This window comes from Oreochromis niloticus, unplaced genomic scaffold, assembly GCF_001858045.2.
Source record: "Oreochromis niloticus isolate F11D_XX unplaced genomic scaffold, O_niloticus_UMD_NMBU tig00002652_pilon, whole genome shotgun sequence".
In the NCBI taxonomy this organism is placed as follows: domain Eukaryota; kingdom Metazoa; phylum Chordata; class Actinopteri; order Cichliformes; family Cichlidae; genus Oreochromis; species Oreochromis niloticus.
The window spans coordinates 59,412-77,933 of NW_020327688.1; positions in this window are offsets into that span (position 1 = coordinate 59,412).

The following is an 18,522-nucleotide window of genomic DNA, read 5'->3' on the forward strand; positions in this document are numbered from 1 at the left end:
GACCTTAATCTTACAGAGAATGTGATGATGTTATGGATAATTAAAGTCAGTCATATATCTACAAACACAACAAGCTGAAAGTCAGTGATGCTGCTCGGTTTGCAGTCCTGAATATGACGGCACAAGCAGGATTCACTGCACTGTTAATGTTAGCTATGTTATATTGCTGCCTCTGTTCGGTGGTGTCGAGCCAAACGGACTTTAACGTGTGTTTGAACGAGCTGACGGTTCAGTCGTTAAGCTGAAAGAAAGATGCTTTAATCACAGGAGTCACACATGTGTCCACTGGACCATCTGGAACTCTTCTTGTTTAGCACTCGTAATAACACAAACACTAAATCCTCCTTCTCTTGTGCTGTTTTGTAGCAGTGTGTACACCTGAGACTGTCACCTGTCTGTCTGTCCTGCACTCTCTCTCTGTTTCTTTCTCTCTGATTGTGGAATAAAAGTATGAACATGTGTTTATAAGTTACACTTGTGTTTGAATCCTGCAGCTTATCACACATTTGATTTCCATGTGTGACAACTGCAAGTGTCCAGAGTGAGGACAGACTGAGGGACCCACTGCTGCACATCATCTGTGAGGCTTTGCACCCCTGATGATCCACCAGGACAAACTCAGCAGTGTGTGAGGAAGAGGAGGAGGAAGAGCCAGCAGCAGCTGACAGATGGAGAGAATAGACAGACTGTCCCCTGTTTGTGAAGGACTGCTAGGAAAGTTTAACATAACTAATTGTCTGTCCTGAATCAGTCTTATTAGGTAATGTTCAAATAATGTTATCATTCCAGTGTTTTCAGTGTGGGAGAAAGTACTCAGGGCCTTCAAGTTACACACTATGAAAGGCAGCAACAAGTCTTTCTGTAGTCAGTCCAACAGAGTCCTTTCTCTTCTCCAGCTTCTGTTTGAAATCCTCTCACAGAGCCTGAATCCTGCTTTGTTGTCATGTTTGGGCCTGTGTTAGGCTGCTATATGTTCCACTGCTATAACACTCACCTCACCACAGCAGCTGTTTGGGTTGTCTCTGTAGCAGCCATATCAGCTTCTGATATCATGAACATCATCACAGCTCCTAACTTCACCTTTATTAACTTTGGCATTCATGTCTTTCTTTTCTCTCTCTCTGTTTCCACACAAGCTCAAAGTCTCTGCAGCCTGTTTTTTATCTGCTATCGTCAGTTCTTCAACAGCCTCATTCACATCCTTCACATCTCTAAAGTTAGAAATATCTTTGTCAAGGCTAACAGATGGATCTAAGGGCAGACTGCATGCTGGCAAGCAAAAAGGTTGAAAATTCATTAACACAGAAGGGAAACCACAGTGATGAGTATATACAGTGAATGGGGCAGGGGTTCAGGGCTCCAGGGGAAGGAACCTCACGCTCGCTCTCTCCTTTTTAAAATGAATCCTAAAAGAATTGGGCATCCAGTGAAGTGAAGCTAAAATAGGGGAAATGTGCTCAAACTTTTGAGTGCGAGTTAAAAGACGAGCTTTTTGCACCCTCTGTAGATGAGTAATATATGATATGCTGACCCCAATATAAAGTGCATTACAGTAATCCAGCCGAGTGCTAACAAAGGCGTGGATCTTTGTCTCAAAGTGCTGCCGTGAAAGAATTGGCTTTATTTTTGCCAGCTGCCTGAGCTGAAAGAAGATTTTACCACTGCCTTAATCTCATTTTCAAACTTCAGATCACAGTTCACTCTAAATACACATTGGCGCTCTCAGTGGGGCAACCAAAAACCATCACCTCGGTCTTTTTATCATTGAATTTTTAAAAAGTTAACAGACATCGAAGCCTTATTGTCATCGAGACACTGAAGTAGTGGCTGTGTGGAATATGTGCCTTTTTTCTTTAGAGGGACATAGATCTGACAGTCATCAGCATAAAAGTGGAAAGCAATGCCATGCTTTCTCAGTACAGAACCAAGAGGAAGCAGATATAAAGAGAAGAGGAGGGGGCCAAGAACTGAGCCCTGTGGGACACCACACAAGAGACGAGCGGAGGACGACACATGGTCACCGAGACTGACACAGATAGTTCGCCCTGCCAAGTAGGACCTGAACCACTCCAGTTCTGTGCCCCTAATGCCCACCCAGTGCTCCAAACGAGAGAGTAAAATGGCATGATCCAATGTATCAAACGCAGCTGTCAAATCTAAAAGCACAAGAACAACACAGTCCCCAGTTTTTAATGACATAAAAATATGTCATTATCAAATCAAATCAAATCAGTCCCATAGATGTGGGCCATCCACCTGCTAGATTGTTCAGAAGGTTGTTATCATCCATCCAGATGGAGGATCAGTAACAGGAGCGTGGGAAGACTCCAGAATCCACTCTGGCTGGAATCCGGTGGATACAGCAGTGTTACAGGTAAGACCATTTAAACGGACAGCATTTATAGAATGACTATTAAAAGTCAGCGAGTGTCAATAATGTTAATGTGGTTATGTTAGTAATACAGCGAGTGCTAATATAACAGCTTTAAGATGCATTTGTAGATATTATTACGTGTTTTACCGTCTTTATGGTGCTAGCTAGTGATGGCCAAATGAAGCTTTCTGAAGCACTGAAGCTTGTATTGAAAAACGGTTCATTACTCGAAGCTTTTCAACACAGTCCTCTCTGGTGACATCTTGTGGCTAAAAATATGAAGAGCAGCTTGAATTCACAAAATAAAACCAACTGCTTCATAATGATTGCCCACTCTACAGAGTGGAATTCTGTCTGTTGTGTTGCTTTGAACGCGTATTTTTTGGTGTTAAAAATGTAGTTTATTTGTTTAATAAATAATTCTGACCAGTAAACTTTCCTGGTTTGAACATGCACCATGGTTTGGTCTTTCTTTGCTTGTGACTTCTTGATGTTGGTAAATACAATAATTGAAAAATACCACCTTACATATAACATACATATAATAATGCACATTATGCAGTATGCTTCTGCTGTGAGGTCCTGCCTCCATGTCCTTATGCAGTTAATCGCGTTAATCGAGGGGTATATTTATAAATAATATTATATTAGGGAAATTTTCCTATACATATTTGTGACCTGGGTGTAGAATTTATTGTGAAATGGAAAGGGAAAATGCTTATGAAATTGCAAATTAAAAACATGATGCATTTAAGGAAACCCTTTTTCATTTTTATTTAAGAAGAGAATTTGTTCCACTGTGCGATGGCTGAACCTGTTCCTTTTCGTGGAGATAATTTCTCCTGCCGTAAGGAAAATCCCTTCACATGGAACAGAAGAGGCTGGAGTGCAGAAAAACTGGTAGAGATGCAGTTATGGCTCCACAAACTATCAGCTAAAGAGAATAAATAAATAAAATTGCTGCACATTTTGTAGACTAACATTTTAAGATTATTTTTTAAAATAATATATATCTTTTTAAAACATTAGATGTTACGAGTCAAATGGAAGTTTTTCTAAAGTTATTTAATGATATTTATATTATGAAAAGCAGATTTCTGACATTTTACGTTTTTCCCGTTTTCAGATAAAATAAACACGCACAAAACAAAAGCAAACACCCAGAACACAAAGCTGGAAAACCCACCGACCAAAATCAACTCTAAATACTCCCACACAACAGAACCAAATCTCTCAGTAGAATGATCAGTGGTTCACTATCTGCCACCATCAAAACACTCCACAAATCCCGCGAATGATTCACTTCCTACCCTACCATTTGAATCAGGTACCGAAGCAGTTACGTGCGTAATGAAGCTTCGGACGTCACTGGTCACGTGACTTTTGCCAAACGAAGCAAGCCTCGACACAGTGCTTCTGAACCAGTGTGTTGTTTTTTTCGACACACGCTCCGGAGCGTCAGCTTCAAGCGGGCCATCACTAGTGCTAGCTTAAAGTTACGGTGTAAACGTTAGCTTATATTGTAGTAAAGCTGTTACTGTTTAAACGATGTTAGCACAGAAATATTAGCTTCTGTCATGACTGATGAAGTTACTAGTTAATAAAGTTTCCAGTAAAGTGATTAATCGCAGCCACAGATTGGCAGTAAATATCCCGATTAGCTTCAATGCATCTGTAATGAATATGTGCAAGTTTCAGTGCTTCGTTTAAACTGTATGATACTTATACTGACCCAGGGTCAGTGTAAAATACAATCCTCCAGCCACAGCCCGAGGAGGATCTCTACATTATAGATAATGTCATCTTGGAGCTCCTCGGACGGGTTGAGCGCCATAGGGTCCATGTTGGCTGGTTCGTACTGTCACGTCCGGGGTGGCAGATGTGTGGAATTGATGATAGGACCCAAAATGCAGCAGTTCTGGTGCAGGTGAATATTTATTGAACAGAAGTAGATACAAACAGAAGTGGCGGGTGAACATGAAACTGGAAAACCTAAAATGGGCAAACTAACAAAACGAACCAGAAAGAAGATGCAGGGAGGTCCGGGGAACTACACAGAGAGACGGACGGAGAGACGCAGGGAGACCGAGGGGAACAACACAGACGAACCAGCAACGAGGACGGGTGAACACACACTATAAATACACACCAGTAATCAGGGGATGGGAAACAGGAGGGAACACACCTGGGAGACATAACAGCTGACGGGGCAGGGGAAACATAAACAGAACACGCTGACATAAGACCGAGACCTTCAAAGTAAAACAGGAAACACATACACGTAATGACACAGACTCAGAGACGCGGACCAAACACAGAGACCAACTACACTAAGGGGATGCACAAGCAGGGAAGACACCAAACAGAGGGAACACCACTAAACCCTAGGAAACCAAAAACAACAGTCATAATACAAACCATCAAAAGTAAAAGTACAGAACCAAAAACACTGGGTCAACGACCCTGGCATCCTAACACTTATAAGGTCGAACAGTGTCAAGATTTTGAGAAAAAATCTGTTAAAAGCAGTAAAATCCTGAAATCTGCAGTATAGTCAGTCACCTCTGATTATTTTTCAGTTGCAGTGAATAGAAAATAAACTGTAGGAAACTAAACAGAAGAAAGAAGAAGAGAAATAACAATTTAACATAAACCAGTGACACACTCCAGGGCCTGATCAACCCTGGCAGGGCCTCCTTGGATGATGGTGTCTAGTGATAATGGCCGAAACACCTGATGAATCCAAGGTCCACTACTGACGATGTGTCCCAATTTAAAATGATAACCTAGATCGATATCTAATCCCCAAACCTTACCAAGGAAGGAAAATGGCAGATAAGCCTGGGTAAAAGACCGAAAGTGTCATAGTGCTGGGTTGTTGACCCAGCATTTTATGTTTATTATGATTATTTTCCTCTGTTCTACTTATTCTGATTTTGGTATTCTGTCCCCCCCCCCCTCCCCCGTGTCCGGTTTGTGTTCTAGATTTCCTGTTTTATTCTGAAGGTCACTGTCTGTTGTCATTGTGTTCAGCTTGTGTCCTCCAGTCATCATGTGTATTAGGATCAGCTGTTCTTCCCTCCTGTGTGTGATTACCCGATTACCTTGTGTGTGCATATTTAGTGGGTGTCGGTCTGTGTTTGTTGTCAGCTCGTCTGTGTTTCTTGGTGTCCTATTCGTTAGTCTGCATCTCTCTGCCTTTCACCCCGTTTCCTGATAATTTCAAATTTGCTCTTTAGTTTTTCCCAGTTTAGGTTTCCGTCACTCTCATCACCAGTTGCTTGCTTGCATTTTGGGTCCTCATTCATCCACTACACGACTGCTGCCCCAGCCGTGACAGAAAGTTGACACATACAACGATGTGTGCTGCTGGCAAAGTTTCTGGGCTGCCTTTCCTTATAACAGCCATTCCTCAAGAGTCTCTCCATCTAAAGCAGTCCATTATCAGGGACTGTAACATCTAGCCCTTTTAACTGAATCAGTACTCTGGAGTGATTCAGTGACCACTGCGAAAGGGCAGCTGACAATCAGAGAAAGACCAGATGATAGCTTGGAAAGACTGCTGACAGGAGGGAATGGAGCCTAACAGAGCTGGTGTAGGTAAGCGCCTCATACCAGCAGGACCCAGCACTTTTTAGCGAAGCTGGGTGCACCCATTATTGCTACAGAAATCTCAAAAGAGAAGATACCCCTAGGGCAGGGGTCTGCAACCTTTTACACCCAAAGAGCCATTTGGACCCGGTTTCCACGCAAAAGAAAACACTGGGAGCTGCAAATACTTTTTGACATCTAAAATGAAGATAACACTGTATATATTGTTTTTTACCTTTGTGTGAACAACTAAGGTGTGCTGCTTATGAAATCCATGAAGTGCTACAGAGAAAATTAAATTATATTTATGTAATCAACACATTTTGAACTCTTAAAGAAATATAACAAAAGGAAAGACGCCAACCTGAACTAAAATGATCCATGTAGCAAACAAAACTGTTGTCAGCCGCCTCCCTTATATCGCCTTTGGGCTGTTGGAGCCTTGACCTGACTCTTAAAAGATCATTGGAAAAAAGCACTATGCTGCTGAAAGATGAAAAATAGATATTTGCAAAATTCTGCCTAAATATGTATTTTACCTGGTTAATGCGTGCGGCGGGGGCGTGGTCTGCAGCGCTGCTGCAGGGGAGGCGGACGCACCTGAGCGACACCCGCAATCTCGCCTCGCTGCCTTTACGTCTGCGCTATCTGTGCTGTTGTGTTGTTGGTGGTTTATGTCGGACTGTGAGCTGAAAAGCTACAGCCGGCTGTATGCGTACAGCAACCGTGTGTGAAAAGTGCTCAATAAAGAGATGCTCAAAAGCGTGTTCATGGAAACATCGTCGGGTCTGCCGTGATTTGTTTACAATGGGACTTCTGCTCCTGAACCTCTGCGCACAGAGTCCGCAAATCGGGGCTGTACGAAGTCAGTTTACGCAGGACTGTAAGCTGTCATCTGTCAGGCGTGAACGGTGTTTGTCTTTAACATAGTTCACAGTGGAGAACAGCTGCTGACATAATGTGGATCTGAAGATCCATAATTGGCCTACCTGGGGTTGAAAGTCTCGATAAATGCACGGCGTTTCGGCGGGTACACCGGCTTCCGCGAGTGTGACGCTTATTTTGAGCGATGAAAAAATAAGAGTATAATTTTATTTTTATATTTCAATATCACAATAATCTTCCAATTTAGAACTCCGAGTTAAAAAGAACTAACATAAATAAAATACACTTCAGCGAAATACTTCTAATTTATTTGCCCAAACCAGGCGGAGCCGCAAAATAAGGACTAAAGAGCCACATGCGGCTCTGGAGCCGCAGGTTGCCGACCCCTGGCTTAAACCATAGGAGTTAGGACAGAATCATACAAAAGGCATAAAAACTCAACCATGACACCATTCTGTTGACATCTGTTCAAAAACATATAATCAATTGTTTTGATTCTTTAAAAATATGCAATTATGTCCTTATTTACAACAATATCACCTATATTTGTCATGTTGTAAGAAACTGACAACAGCTATAATATATACAGAAATAGCATGGACATCTGCCTGCCTACAGTTTATTTTTAGGTTGTGCAATGGTAGTTCTGACATGGTATATTTGCTGGATTAATAGCTAGCTAGAGCTCCTACTATAGATTGCCAGCATGTGGCAAAGATTATAAACTTTAGTTAAGTACTGAACATTTTAGCAATGGACATTAGCCTAAATCTACATGACTAAATGGAACACATTTTACAGTCAACAGGGCGTCTTGCCAAGCCAAGCGCGGATGATGAGAGTTCTTCGACGTCAACGAAATAGTCTCTGCCCTCTTCTCCATCTCACTGGCAATGTCCCTCGATATGCGTGATATGCTGGACATTTTCAGGTCAAAGACGGCCCCAGCAAAATGCCCAGGCACAAGCACTGTTATTCTTCTCCCCTGTGGCACCTAAAGTGTGCATGTAACATAAAGTGGCCAGCTCTCTGACCAATCAGAGAGCTCCTTACATCCCACAGTGTGGCTAATTTGCATTGCAGCATGATTTTTAAAATGAAGTTGCTAATCCAGATGCTAATCCAAATGTTAATTAATGAGCTAATCTGTTAGTGAACAGAAAAGGAAAATGGATTTTAAAATGAGGAGTGGAAATGCCATTTTAAATTGTGTTTTAAAAAAAAACAAAAACATTTTTAAACTCATTGTTTTAATGTGGAATTTGAAAATGAATTTATTTATTCTTGAATTCATTATTTATGCAGAGAATTCTTTATTTCAGTGTGCGTGGCTCTTGTGGTCTTCCATACTTTATTTCTATTTTATTTTTAACTGCTTTGATTTTCTTTACCTTTTAAAAATGTAACTTGACCTGGAGAGCTCTGCACAAAAATTCCAGCGTGCATGGACTGCTGGTCCTGTACGCAAATGGTAAATAAAAATCTTGAATGCTGAGCCAAACACAAACAAGATTGTTTTTCTCACTCCCCCCAATTACTCTGCACTGTTTTATATAACATGTTTGAGTTTGTGTGGTGTTTTATCTATCAAATTCCTATACTGATGGGTGGAGTGAAACACAAACACAGTGTTTGGAGCTGGAATAGCACAAGTCGAGACAGGATCACACTGAAAAATCTTTGGGTGTGGAGTGAATGTGCATTTCTGCACTCTTTGAAGAAACTGTAGGTTACAGCCACTGCAGTAGATTTACATCACGTGGTTTCACGGGACGTAGTCTGGACCTCAGCGCTGAGAAGTTCAACCAGCTCTGCTTGCAGACCAGCATCCTTCCTGAAAATATTCTTCATCTTCCTAAAACCGGCATTTTTACATTGGTGCTGAAGTTCTATATAAAAACAGCCTGAAATACAAATTGATGTTGTGCACTGATTACCTCACACTCTCCATGTTTCCTTCTACAGAGGAGTGTCCGCTTGAGTGTTTTGTTTGACTGATCTGTTGTTGATTGTCTCACCGACACTGCATGAAGATCTGACACCATCTGTTATGGAAATGTGACTGAGCAACATCTGGAGCAGTTTTTAACAATAAAAATGCAAAAATCTAGAATGTTTTTCTTCATTATTCATCCTTTAGATGAAATAAACTGAAGTATTTCACTGAGTATTTCACGATTCTCCACAACTGTGATCACCATTTTCTTTGTGTATTTGTAATAGTTTTAATCATTTCTAGTGTTGGACGGCTAAAAGATGAATAAATAATCATCAGATGGACCCATTATAAAAATAGTATTTGCTTCCATCTGACAGAGGTACCCTCAGCTCAAATAACTGTGACATTAAAATGCTGTTTACAGGTGCTACATAAATACAATTTATTTATTATTTATTTGTTTGTTGTTTTTTGTTGCACACATTAAAACATGTCTTTGCACATAGTAGTAAATGATGCCCAAGGAGTCTCTCATATCTGCCACAAGTTTTTATGACTCCACTTACATCAGAAAAATAATGTGATGGATAAAAGGGAAACAAGGAAAGAAGACAGTGTCATGGTTCGGATTTGAGGAAGAGACAAACGACTGCAAAGTCCCAGTAGATGTCAAAATAGTGATTTTATTAAACACATATATATGTGGGGAAGATGAGCATCATCACACTTCCAAAGCCGATCTCCCCCGAACAAAAACAAGGAGTGGTATATATAACAGTTGATGACGAATAATATGTGTCAAAACAGTTGGATTTACTGGAAATCTAAGTATCAATTCTCGTAATCCAAGAACATTCCAGTACATCGGACCTTTAACACCCTTCACTCCCTACACCAGATGTTTCTTGTTATTGCTCAACAGTCATGTACACCGGACAAGTCACGTAGCAGTTTTGAGCAAAACAAGTTGAGATACAGTGTGTGTATGCACAGGCCCCACTATGTGTGTCTTATCCTCCGTGAACCTCCGAGTCACCTGTTGCCGGGCAGATTCCACACCGCAGCAGATTACTGGGCCCACAGATCTCTATGCTCCATGCTGTGATTTTATTATATGTGATGTGTTGTATTGTAAGCAGATATGGAATCCTCTTAACTTTAACCCACCTGAAATACAGACTTGAAATAGAGAATTTCATGTAACATCGACAGCTTCAAAAATGCTCTGATGAAATGATAAGGATAAATGATCAGTGATGCAACAGAAACAATAATTGTTATGAATAGTAACAGTAAAATAATTTTATAATCTGTACAACAGGCATATAAATAAATAGGTAAATACATGTGTTTGCCAAAAGTGTGGTTAAAATATGGTGTTCATTACAGCCTCTTTGTTCTTTATTGAACACGATATCCAAAGATCTTAAATATAACCAAGATCGTAGGACATGTGGAGCTGAAATTCAAATATTGTTTCATCTGAACTCTATTCAGTGTTATAAGTAAGCTTTTCCACAGTCATGCATTTTACTGGTTCAGTTTTACAACTGTCCAAAATGGCTTTCAGTCACTCACAAAGCTCTATTCAGATTCTTTTCATGACCTTGTTCAGCCTCCTCCAGATGAAATAGACGTAGAGCTTCAGGTAATAGACCAGACCGACAGCCTTCACTCCATATGGATCAACCAGTCAGAGGTTTTTGTCCTCCTGCAGCCACCATAGCTGGGATTATGCACTTTGGAGGGGCAAGACAACAGAAGTCAGCTGACTGCAGTCTGTAGTCTGCTGACATCTAGTGGTGACTGTTCCAAAAACAAACAAGTGGAATTACATTAAAAATGTATGACAGGAATCTGTACATTATTATTAAAAGGCACTAAATCCATCTACATGACACAGCATCCACCCTGCCTCACAGATGATGCTTCAGCTCATGAGCTGCTTCTCTCTTTCTCCGTCCTGCTAACCAGTGATCGTGAACTCTCTCTTGATTGTCCACTTTAACAGTAACACACATGTAAGCTTCTTAACAGCTCAACAAATATCAGCAAACTGTTTCTGTGCAGTTAGTCACTCAGTGTGTCTGCTAGCTAGAGGTGTATTTGCAGTATTTCCCAGGCAGAGAAAAGAACATGAGCTAACATCACTCAGAGATGGAGAACGATGCACGAAACACAGAAGAGGAAGAAGAGGGATTAGTTTGAAAGGTTCGGACTGCTCGGTGGAATTTGTTCAACTGCAAATTTAAAGCTCACTTTAATTTGTTTTAATTGATAGATTTTGATTGGATCGACAGATTGATGATGTGTTGTTGTCGAACTTCTTGCCAAATAAAGTGAAGCACACTGCACTGCACTCTTGGTGCAGATGTGTTTAGATTGACACAAGCTAACACTGTTTTTGGACAAATGATGTCAGAGCTGGGTTACATCAGGGGGAACAGACGTCTCATTTCATCATGCCTTTAATTTTCTAAGTGTGTGAGGAAAGTCACCCACCTACAATCATCAGCAAATAGAGACATTTTTATTCCCTTTGTTTTTCCTTTGTACATTATAGATTTTGAAGCTTTGTGAATTCATTAGAAGTTTGTATTCCTTGTATTAAAATGATTTTATTATAATATTCATATAGCAGGTGGGGAACTTTGTGCTGCTTCAGTGCTCAGCTGCTCAATCTTCAGTGTTCATGTCACAGAGGACTACTTTCACTCACATCCATAACCTGCAACAGTTTTCATTTATTATCTCTGCTCTTTCAAACTTTTAATTAATGAAATGTCCGAAAACAATATTCATCACTTTGCTTTTATCTGCCTGCTATTATAACCACGTAGAATATACTGTATGTTTATTACAGCTGGCTGTATTGAATTTGGCTGAATGTGCATCTAAAAACAATGTTTCTCAGGAAAAAGTGCATCTATGTAGGAGAAAACAAAGAGTTGAGCCCTTGGTTTTAAAAGAGCAGCAGCAGATATAGTGTTCAACTCTCACTTAGGCCAGACAAAGCAACAGGCTCTGCAATTTGGAGAAGAAAGACACAATGAAGCAACAGCTGATCCAAACAAGCTCAAACTGAACCCAGCACACAGGACGAGTCCCAAACAAAACACCAAGTCTAAAGTGGATCAGATGAACTGCTGCTCAGAAAGTATACAGACTTTCTTTGATTTACTAGTGAGATAAAATGCATTTCTTGGACAACATGACTTTGATATATTTGTTTTCCAGGAGCAAAGGTCTGTTTATACTGGCGAGCGATGCAGGCAGGAGGACTCTTTACACTGTGACTGACTAATCAATCTCTTCATCATGACTTCTGGTGTCATGGTTTTAAACCTGCGCAGTGGAGAAAAGAACCTGAAAGAAGCTTCCTGCAAGTATCTGATGTGTCTTTAAAGAGCTAAATCCTCCTCATCCTCACAGACACTCCCTCCTTAACCAGTTTCTTAAACCAGCTAACAGGTGGACGACACCACTGCGTCCCAAAGGTTATAAAGTTAACCACACAGCAGACACTCTACGTTAGCTGTGTGGAATCTAGTTTTTCTTGCATTAATACACAAACCGAAGTAACTGCCATGAGAAAGGTTAACTGAAGCTTTGATGCTAAAGTTAAGAACCTTTTGTTCACACTGGCCAGTGTTCAATTTGACCATTTATGCCAGTTTATTAATAAAGTACTTTTAAAAACAGCAGCAGGGCTGACAAAAGTGCAGCACAATAAAACCTAAAATAATGATCTATGAAACCGCAAATAATGAAATATTTTCATTTCAAGACCTTTTTATTAACTCTTCTCCTGCCTTTATAGCACATTTACTCGTCTTACACTCTTTCAGTTGATGAGTGACCAATATCTAATTAATTAACTCACTAGTGCTTTACTATTATATTCAATCTGCTGACTGAGATCAGGTGACATTAAAAAAATCTCTAGTGAATGAAATTTGAAAACAAAAATCATTGTGATCAAAGCTCTCTTGTTTACTCTGAGGCACTAAAGCCTGCACATATAATAAGCTTCTTGGCTTTAAGTGAGGATTTCCATTAGTTTGCAAGCAAATGAAGAAACAAAAGTTCGTACAGACTTTAACGACCTGGTGTCCACATATGTTGACATCACATTTTGGGATGTTTAGACCAAAATACAAAGTTTTGCTCTACAAGGACCTGATTTCCACTTACGAGGACATTAAACTGCCTCTGTTCTATCGAAATTTAGCCTGTGTAAGCCCAAATAGCAAAGAGAATTTAAAAATGCACGAAAGAGTTTAAACCTATAAAAGAAAAAATACAGTTTCCAGTGAAACATGTTCAGGTTACCACGTGTATCGTGTGTGTTTTTGTTTCATGTTACTCTGCATGCCAGCAGGTGCCGACAGGTTAATCTGGCCCTGCTTTGTTTGTCCTTTTGGAGCAAAAAGCCTGTTTTTCCTGTTTTTTTTTTAACTAAATTTGATCATCACGTCGCTGATATCGTATGATCTACATCCCAACTGCTAGGTTTGTGTTATTTAAGTTGTTTCTTTGAATGTTTCTCTTGCTAACTGTCTGACGTTCACCTCTCACACAGTGAACATAATTCTGCCTCTGTAGGATTAAACTTTGTGGTTGCAAAACCGTCCATTTGTTGACCAGAACTGACATGTTTTTGAATCCATCCCAGAGCCGAGGGTTTGTGTAAGTGAGGTTTTAGTGTGGGTGTCCGTGTTGGCAGGGAGGCAAAAGGTGATTTCAGTGTCTACTATATAAAGAGGCAGCAACTTCCAGATCTTCATCTGTGTTCTCCTCCATCATCATTTCACTCATCAGCATTCATGGCTTCACATCTCGCCCTTCTGGGAGTGGTACTGTGCTCCCTCATGGTTTCTGCTTCTGAAATCCCACCTCAGACTTTGATTTACAGGCAGCAACAGTCATCCATAATCGTCTTTATTTTACCGCCCATCTATTTTCATAACCACGTGTCCAACTTAGGGTTGCAGGAAGGGGTGCTCTGTATAAAGTAAAACAATCAGGATGTGGTTGAAGTGCAGAATTAGAGCTTTAATTCAAGGGATTTAACAAAAGAACTGCTTTAACTGCTTACTGGCTGCGTTCAGCTGCACTGTTACTCACAGGGTACCACAGTGGGTGACTGTTCATGTGTGATTGGACAGATTTTTAGGCCTGATGCCATTTCTGACACAACCCCAAAGAGATTGTTTTGTTTCCTCCTGAGATTCAGCCGGTGAGCTTCCACTTGGTAGGCAAATGTGTAAATAACTATATTGTTAAGGTTCAAATGTTGAGAGAGGAATTCAAAAATAACCACCACTGATCCGGCCGGGTGCAATTAGACGGCATTTTAATGAATACACATGTGTGAGTTCAACAACCCAATCAGTATTGAACTGTCTTACAAAAGTCAAAACAAAGACTTTATAGAGGTGAGAATTGTACCGCCCCCTCTTCCGTTGCTAGGCAGATTTAATACAGCATACGTCAATGCAAAACCACAAACGTTCAGTTAACTTTGAACACAGTCATCGTCTTCGGCTCGGCCCCAGGTGCTTCCTGTCTCCATCCTCGGACGCTCGCCTCCGCTGTCGCTTATCTCTGGGACATCAGGTCCACGTTCTGCACAAAATGTCACTCTTGCAGGCACAACTTTGCAGTCGCAAGCAAAACATAATTAACTCTTACCCATATACATGAGTCTACAGATGTGTGTGTGTGTGTGCATGTATGTGTGGGTGTGTGTGTGTGTGTGTGTCAGCTTCTGCTGCCCTTTGTTTCACCTCTCAGCTCCCCAGCTAGACCTTGTAACCTTTCCCCCAGACAGAAGGCCAGCACGTACACAACTGAAACTATGTGTGTGTATGTGTGTCTCGTCCTTAAATGCTCTCTCATCTCACCCGTTGCACTTCTGACCTGTCACCAGAACAGAGGCTCATCCTTACATGTAATAACCTAACTGGAACTATATATGTAATATGTTGAGTAAATGTTTAATCAAGAGCCTCTACTAACAGCTTAATCCAAAGATAAATGCATAACAGACAATAGCATCATCGCCTCAGAATTATTGCACTGAGACTCTGCTTTCGGTTTCACTTCTGCAGAAGCATGCAACTTCAAAAGCATGTAACTTCCTGTCTTATTCTGGCACAGAGTGTATTTCTCGTCCCTGCAGTCTACACAGAAACATTTAAGATTATCGAAGCATTAAAAAGCATTTAAAATTATAGATTCAACTCAACAGTTTAAAGTGGTTCTTCTTGGACCTGTAATAAAAACTTAATTGGGTGCCAATATGTTTAAACATTTGAATGCCATATCAATACCTCTTGTATACATATATTTGCTATATGATTATGATGCAACAGTAATGACAGTAATCCCAATAATAACAAAATAATAAATAAAAATGACAAAACATAATACTTCCTTCTCCACACTTCCTGAGGAAGTGCAGCCTTTGTTGTGCTTTCCCTACCTGGTGGGAGATGTTTGTGGACCAGGTAAGGTCGGCCGAGATGTGGACTCCGAGGAACTTGAAGCTCTCCACCCTTTCTACCTCCTCCATCAATGTAGAGGGTGGAGTGCTCAGATGGCTTTGTTCTGCTGAAGTCGATTATCATGTCCTTGGTCTTGGCTGTGTTCAGATGCAGGTTGTTGTCGTCACACCATTGCTTCAGATGCTGAACCTCCTCTCTGTAGCTGAATCATCGTTGTTGTCCATCAGTCCGATGATGGTGGTGTCATCAGCACATTTATACTGGTGTTACTGGTGTGGAGAACAGTCATGGGTGAAAAGTGAGTATAAGAGGGGACTGAGGACACACGTTCAGAGTGAGGGTGGAGGAGGTGTGGCTCCCATCCTGACGTTCTGGGGTGTGTTGCTCAGGAAGTCCAGTATCCAGCTGCACAGTGAGCTGCTGGGTCCTAAGTTGCTGAGTTTATGAACCAGTTTGTGGGCTTGAACTGTGTTGAAGGTAAAGTCCACAAACAGCATTCTCACGTACGTGTTTCCTACTGTCCAGATGTGTGAGGGTTGTGTGAAGAGCTGTAATCATGGCGTCCTCTGTCCACCTGTTTGCCTTCTACAGACTGTAGCAGTGAGAGGTTGAAGATGGTGGTGAAACCTCTGCTAGTTGGTCTGCACATGCTTTAAGCACTCCACCGGCTGCACCGTCAGCACCAGCTGCTTTCCTCGCATAGACTCTGTCAGTGTGGCTCTGACCTGATGCTGCTCCAGCTGGATGGGGGCGTCGTCCCTCTCTGTAACGCAGGATAGGTGTTGGTGTCACTGTTTTGTTGGTCAAAGCGGGCGAAGAACTGCTTCATGGTGTCAGGTGAGGTGATGTGCGGGAGTTTGTTTGTGTGCGATTGTCCTTGTAGCCAGTGAGTGTCTTGATCCCTGCCACATGTTTGTGGAGTGGTTTGTGTTAAAGTGTTCCTCGATGCGCTGTTTGAATCTGCGTTTGGATTCTTTGATGCCTTTAGATTAGACGCCTCTTTGTAGGTTTGTTGGTCTCCTGATCTGAAGGCGCTGCTCTCAGTAGAGCTGCACCTCACTGTTGAGCCATGGCTTCTGCTTTGGGAACACTTTAACAGTCTGTTGTTGTTACACTCTCAGTGCAGATGTATGAGAGGACAGCAGATGTGTGGCCCTCCAAGTCTGTTCCTTCTGTGAATACACTCCAGACCATATTGTCCAAACAGTCCTGCAGGGCTGTGGTGGATCCACAGTCTAGTGTAGACTGTGTTACTTCTGGGTCTTAGAGACAAGGTTTGGATTTCTGAGGATGTTTCTGGGGGATCTAGTTTTGGTTAAATTATAGTTCTGCATTCTTCATCATCATTTCACTTATTTCTTGGTGTTCACATCTCATTTATTTCCCTTTCCTTATACAACTGTTAGTTCATGCTGGTTTAAATGAGTCCTAAACTTCATTGTATGTGACATTAAACATCTTAAATGTAACTTTCTGTAGCAAAGAAAGCTGCAGGAGCCCAGGTTTCATCTTCACACACATCAGGAGCAGCTGCTCCATCACAAACACCACAGAAGAAGAACAACACTGGATCAGATTTAATGTAACCGGCTGTTTTTATCCGGATTTATTTGACAGGGACAGAGTTCATGTTCATGGACATCAGGATAAAAACAAAAGATGGAAACCTGCCAGATTTGAGCTGCTCATGTGTCGTCCCTGGGCAGGTCACATGACTCTTCCTCTCCTCCACCTGTTACAGGTGGAGGAGAGGAAGCAACTCTCCTCCACCTGGAGGAGAGGTGCTTCTCCATCATGGAGGAGCACTTTCCAGCAGCTCCTCCATGATGGAGGAGCTGCTGGAAAGTGCTGAGAGTTTCCTCCAGAGTGAGACCTCTGTTACAGTTCAGAGGATCTACGGCAGCAGAGACCTTCATGGACACTAAAAGTATTAAACACACAACAGCATCACACTGACTCCAGTCTGACATCACTGATCAATAATCAAACAGATCAAACTGATTGATCAGCCATCAGAGGAGTCGGATCAATGGAGCTGCTTCTGTTCCTGATGTTTGATCCTGGACCTGAAGCGTCCCTGCAGAGGAGACACGACAGCTTCACACAGAAACACAATAAAATAATAAGTGAAAGCAGAGAGAACCAAGTGAAAGTGAACAAACAGCTGTAACTGTGAGCAGCACGATTCTCCATCCATGATGTTTCCCTGGCTCCAGGCCACACAGCTGTATCTGTCTGTGGGGCGTTTAAGGGTCAGGCTGAACTGTCCGCTTTTCACACGCTCATCTTTCTTTCACTCTGTGATGCTGCTCCTGTTTGTCAGGCTTCTCAGGACGGTGCCACCACCCCACCTGAGTGTCCTCAGACAGCCGGACAGACTCCGCCCCCTCCTCCACCTCCACCTGACACTCTGAGAGAACAGCAAACACAGCATGAGGTGTACAGACAGCAGCAGGTTTCAGAGGTGTAGAGAAAGCTGAAGCCGATCAGAGGACGGAGGCCACGTCCACACTGATACGTTTTCCTTCTAAAAGTTTCTTTTTCTCTCCGTTTTGGCCTCCACACTGAGACGGCGTTTTTGGTCAAGGAAAACTGAGCTTTTAGAAAAGGCAGTTTTCATGTTGCAATCTGGACTGCAAAAACTGAGCCCTTTGAAAACAACGACGCATTTTAGTCATATCATGCAGTCATGTGACCAATTAAACTAAGTGGGTGGACGGCATCATACAGCAGTTCTTTTGTTTGCTCTCAGTTTTGACAGATTAAAGATTAATATCAGTTTATACATGCTGCAGAGCTCCAGATAAAACTTTTCCTCCACATTTGGCAGCGAAGCTTCAAATAGCCGGAAAGTAAATAAACGGCACATGGAAATGACTTCCTGTGTGAGGCTTCAGTGTGAGTGGAGCCGCTAAAAGTGGTGGATCTAAATCTGCACCTCAAAGTGCGTTCGCATACAAGTAGAAGGGGAGTGAGTGGGTCAGCGCTCAGGGCACAGACACTAAGTTGGCCTTAAACACACCATTTATTTCCATGGAAACAGACACAACCAGAGTTACAGGTTAAATCCCCTATACAATAAAAAGAGTCTCAACACGCTAAAAACACTGCCGGCAGAAATAACTCTACACTGTCAACACAAAGGCTAAACAAATGTTTCCATGTGCTAAAATTCCCATAATCCCACAGTCCAGCCACACGCGGGCAGATGTTCCTTATCTGAG